This window comes from Zingiber officinale, chromosome 5A (assembly GCF_018446385.1).
Source record: "Zingiber officinale cultivar Zhangliang chromosome 5A, Zo_v1.1, whole genome shotgun sequence".
Taxonomy (NCBI): domain Eukaryota; kingdom Viridiplantae; phylum Streptophyta; class Magnoliopsida; order Zingiberales; family Zingiberaceae; genus Zingiber; species Zingiber officinale.
The window spans coordinates 42,244,085-42,250,003 of NC_055994.1; positions in this window are offsets into that span (position 1 = coordinate 42,244,085).

Below are 5,919 nucleotides of genomic sequence, written 5' to 3' on the forward strand. Positions count from 1 at the left end.
ATTGCTTATGTTTTTAAAGGAGTTTAGAAACATTGCCAACGTTACAAGAACCTATTGGGTCACATACAAAGAACAAGTGGATGGAGATTAGGTTCATATGATGAACCAATTGGATTCGGATTGATTTAAATTAGACTTATTGAGTTAGACTCAATTAGATTCAATTGTTGAATAAATCTAATTTAAATTTGATTCATTAAGTCAATTTATATTAATGAAATGAGATTCATTAGATTGAAATTGGCTTGAATCAAAGAATGAATTCAACTCAACATGGAAGAGATTAGGTCAATTTTGACTTGACCAAAATGGGAAGTTGAAACTTCAAGTGTGACTTGATGAATTGCCACTTCATGGAGGATGACTCATCATACATGGCAGCCACATCATCTCCACCTCATGAGGTGTGCCACCTCATGGAGGTTACACCTCCCATTCCATTTAATGTGGCCGACCACATTAAATGGGGAGGTTACATGTGTGTGGCCGGCCACACTAAAGGTGTAGGAGGTTTCATTTTGTGTCATTCAAGTGGTGTTGAATGCTTCTCCTTCCTCCTAGCACTCTTCCTCCTTTCTCTTGCTGTTGCCGTGGGTTTCAAGAAAATGAGAAGGTGTGTGAGTTGTGTTCCATGAAAAGGGTGAAGTGAAGGTCACAAAGGAGGGTACCTAGTGGATTATGTGAGATCCCTTTACTTTCTCTCCTTTCTCCCCTTTTTAAATCCTACCCGAGAGCCCTAGAAAGTGCTAGCACACTTGGGTGCTCTCTTCTCCATCCTTGTGTGTTAGAGAACACACCTTATTCGTGTGGATATCACTAGAGAGTTGTCTACGTTGACAACTTCGAGATCCGGCGTACCATTGGACGAGTGGGATTTACGTGGGCACGCTTCGAAGGTAAAATGTTTTTCCTTTGTAGATCTACTGTAGATCATAGTTTAAAACTCGTACTCGTGTTTTCGGAAAGTTTTCTTCGCACGAGATCCAATGGCTTGAGTGATTCGGGGTTTCCGCGACGCGAAAACGATGTTTTCGCGGCCCGAAAAATCCAACAGTGGTATCAGAGCCACGTGCGAAGTGATTACGAGTTTAGATTCATATTTTTATGAAAAATATAGATCTGTAAACATTCTGTGAATTTCCTAATTTTTATGATTTTATGGGTATTTTTCTCGTAGAAGCGAAGCACAAGTGTTTTTACACTTGTAGGCTTCGACTACCGAGAAGAATTTTCCGAAACGGCAATGTTTCGACCCAAATTGTTTTGGAACAGCGGACTTAGGCGCTATAGGATCGCTTAGGAGCAACTCGCGATAGTTAGATCGCAGGTAGGGGTACTGCCCCTAACCCTGCAAGGGGATTTGTTCCACGATTGCGCCTGAAATTGCTAATCGGGACCGTCGGGAAAAATTTACTCATAAAAATCTGTAAAATTATGAAAAATTACAGAAAAATTATGAAAAATATATAATTTTTAATTATATATTATTTTTGTGATAGTCATGGCCTAAAGACCCAATTCGATTGGACAATTGTGTTGTAATTCATAATACGGTCTGCGTGCCGTTATGTGATGTGCGTGCTTGTACTTTTATTATTTTTTTTCTCGCGACCTGCGCGTCGTGCCTTTCTTTTATTCTGGTTGTAAATTAGATTTAAACTCGAATGTAACTCGAGTTTCAAAATTGTAATGTACAAAAATTGGAGCTGTGGAAGGTCCACTCGAGACGGAGTTACGAGGAAGGCGCGAGCAACACAAGGTGGTCAAAAGGAAGGCGCTTGAGAAGTTGACCTTAGGTTGACAATCCAATCTTCTCATTGGCTTGAGAAGATCATAGTAGGACCATGACTAATCATAAAACTTAATTAATTACTTATATGTATGTGATGCATGTTTAATTAAGTAGTTAATTAGTGCCTAGCGATTAGATTAGATCTAAATCGTGCACATGATGCACCCTTTGATTAGATTGGATCTATCGAGTATATGATACGCATCATCGTTTAGATTAGATCTAAAATGCGTCAACTCGTAATGCCTACCATGCCGTGATACCTACCACTACCTCGATCGCATGCTGTTGTTGAATCTGCCAAAGAAGAGCAACACATACTATCTTGGTAGGGTACGGAGGGACAATCTTGGTCCCGCCTATCAACGCATGGGTGAATACAAACTCAATCAGATTGAGTATTCCTAGTTTACTCGGTTGGATCGAGTACAACTATAGGCATTCTTCCAATGGTTGGAAAGGTAGGAAAAAATCACGTTTATATTAATTCTCGAGCATATTAGCTAAAGCTAACTTGAGTTTTAATATAAATGCGGATTTTATCCTATAAACAAGAGTTGCATAGAGATGTAATTGGTAATCGTTACCTACCAATCATACTAAGTCTTGGGCATATTAGCCAAAGCTAACTCAAGGGTTAGTATGATGTGGATCTTGTCCCACGTGAATTATAGAATTCAGTGGGAGCATCATTTAGTTAAAGGCCTAATTAAATGATTAAGAATATGATACTTATTTCTGCATTTATTTCTGTTGTAGAATTTCCATGACGTCGAATACGAACACCTTCTCTCTGCGATCTGTCCTTAAGAAGGACAAGCTCAACGGAGCAAATTTCCTGGACTGGCACAGGAACCTGAGAATAGTTCTCCCCCAAGAATGTAAACTGTACGTTCTGGAGCAGCCCATTCCGGAGGCTCCTCCTGCCACTGCCACGCGAGCAGACCGAGATGCTTACAAGAAGCATCAAGATGACGCATTAGATGTATCCTATCTTATGCTCGCAACCATGAACTCAGAGCTTCAGAAGCAACATGAGTTGATGAGCGCTTACGATATGGTTGAACATCTTTGTCACCTATATCAAGGACAAGCAAGGCATTGGAAGAGGAACACCAAAGAATACTTGGAAGATCTTAAGAAAAAGAGAAATAAGATTTATACTTCAGGTATACATGTTATAGAAGTCAACCTCTCTATTTCTTCATCGTGGGTATTAGATACCGGATGTGCTTCGCACATTTGTACTAATGTACAAGCGCTGAGAAATAGCAGGGCATTGACGAAGGGTGAGATAGACCTATGAGTAGGCAATGGAGCACGGGTTGCTGCTATTGCTGTAGGAACTTACCATCTATCTCTGCCCTCTGGGCTTGTACTAGAATTAGATGATTGTTATTATGTGCCTGCCTTGACTAAGAACATAATTTCAGTTTCTTGTTTGGACAAGAAAGGATTTTCGTTTACAATAAAGAACAAATGTTGTTCTATCTATTTAAACGATATGTTCTATTGTAGTGCACCTCTGATAAACGGACTTTATATTCTAGACCTTGAGAGCCCTATCTATAACATAAATACCAAGAGGTTCAAGTCAAATGACCTGAACCAAACCTATCTCTGGCACTGTCGCTTAGGTCATATAAATGACAAGCGCTTATCCCAGCTCCATAAGGATGGCTTGCTGGACTCATTTGATTTAGAATCATATGAGATATGCGAGTCATTTCTACGAGGCAAGATGACCAAGACTCCCTTTAGTGGGCACAGCGAAAGAGCGACTAATTTGTTAGGACTCATACATAGTGATGTATGTAGCCCTTTCAATGTCGTTGCTAGAGGAGGTTATAGGTACTTCATCACATTTACTGATGACTTCAGTAGATATGGTTATGTGTACTTGATTACACATAAGTTAGAATCCTTTGAAAAGTTCAAAGAATTCAAGAATGAAGTATAGAACCAGCTTGGCAAGAGTATTAAGATACTTCGATCAGATCGAGGTGGAGAATACCTAAGCCATGAGTTTCGTGACTACCTAGCTGAGTGTGGGATTCTATCCCAACTCACTCCTCCTGGAACACCACAGTGGAATGGTGTATCCGAAAGGAGGAATCGTACCCTATTAGATATGGTACGATCGATGATGAGTCACACAGATCTTCCGACATACCTTTGGGGCTATGCTCTAGACACAGCAGCTTTTATACTCAACAGAGTTCCATCCAAGGCCGTGATAAAGACACCATATAGGATACGGACTGGGAGAGATGCCCATGTGTCTTTCATGAGGATTTGGGGTTGTGAGGCTTACGTTAGACGTCAAGTCTCAGACAAATTAGGACCCAAATCCGACAAGTACTATTTTATTGGATATCCCAAGGAAACTAAGGGATATTACTTCTACATTCCCAGTCAGCACAAGGTAGTTGTGGCAAAGACTGGGATCTTTCTAGAAAGGGATTTTGTTTCTAGAAAGACTAGTGGGAGCGCGTTCGATCTTGAAGAAGTTCAAGATCCAAACAATAGCACTAATGCCTCGATGGAAATTGAACTGGAACCACAAAGTGTTGTGGATGATGTTGTTTCACAAAGAGTTGAGGAACAACAACCAGTTCAAGTAGACATACCTCTTCGCAGGTCTGATAGGGTACGTCGTCAGCTTGAGAGATACTCATTTCTCTTGTCTGACCATGATGACGTTGTGCTCATAGAGGATGATCCTACCACCTATCAGGAAGCTGTGATGAGACCAGATTCTGAGAAATGGCTAGAGGCCATGAGATCCGAAATGGAATCCATGTACACCAACCAAGTATGGACTTTGGTTGATCCACCTGAAGGGGTAAAACCCATTGGGTGTAAGGGGGTCTTTAAGAGAAAGACTGACATGGATGGGCTTATTTATAAGGGTCGCTTGGTAGCTAAAGGTTTCAAGCAGATACATGGTATTGACTATGATGAAACCTTTTCTCTAGTAGCGATGTTTAAGTCCATTCGGATTATGCTTGCTATTGCAGCCTACCATGACTATGAGATATGGCAGATGGATGTCAAAACCACGTTTCTGAATGGAAACCTACTCGAGGATGTGTACATGACACAACCTGAGGGTTTTGTAGATCCACAACATACTAGCAGAGTATGCAAGCTGTATAGGTCCATTTATGGACTAAAGCAAGCTTCTCGGAGCTGGAATCTTCGTTTCGATGATGCAATCAAATAGTTTGATTTCATCAAGAACGAAGATGAACCTTGTGTCTACAAGAAGGTTGTAGGGGACATAGTTGTCTTCCTCATATTGTATGTGGATGACATACTACTCAATGGGATGGACATCCCTATGCTTCAGTCTGTCAAGACCTGGCTAGGGAGTTGTTTCTCAATGAAGGACTTAGGTGAGGCATCCCGCATTCTAGGGATACAGATCTATAGAGATAGATCTAAGAGATTGCTTGCCCTAAGTCAGAGTACATATATTGACAAGGTACTCCTTCGGTTTGCCATGCAGAACTCCAAGAAGGGATTTCTGCCAATGTCACATGGCGTGAGTCTTTCGAAGACTCAAGGTCCCTCTTCTAGAGAGGAGAGAGACCGCATGGATCAGATCCCTTATGCCTCAGCCATAGGATCTATCATGTACGCCATGCTATGTACTCGACCTAATGTCTCGTATGCTTTGAGCATGACGAGCAGATACCAGTCAGATCCAGGTGAAAGTCACTGGATAGCGGTCAAGAATATTCTTAAGTACTTGAGAAGGACTAAAGAATATTTCTTGATATATGGAGGCAGTGATGAGCTAGCTGTAAAGGGTTACAGTGATGCTAGCTTCCAGACTGACCAGGATGACTATAGATCGCAGTCGGGGTTCGTGTTTTGCATTAATGGTGGTGCTGTGAGCTGGAAGAGTTCGAAGCAGGACACAGTAGCTGATTCTACGACAGAGGCCGAGTATATTGCTGCATCAGAGGCAGCAAAGGAGGCAGTTTGGATTCGCAAGTTCATCACTGAACTTGGGGTGGTTCCTAGCATTGCTGACCCTATTAAGCTCTATTGTGACAACAATGGAGCTATAGCACAGGCGAAGGAACCTCGCTCACACCAGCGGACCAAACACATACTAC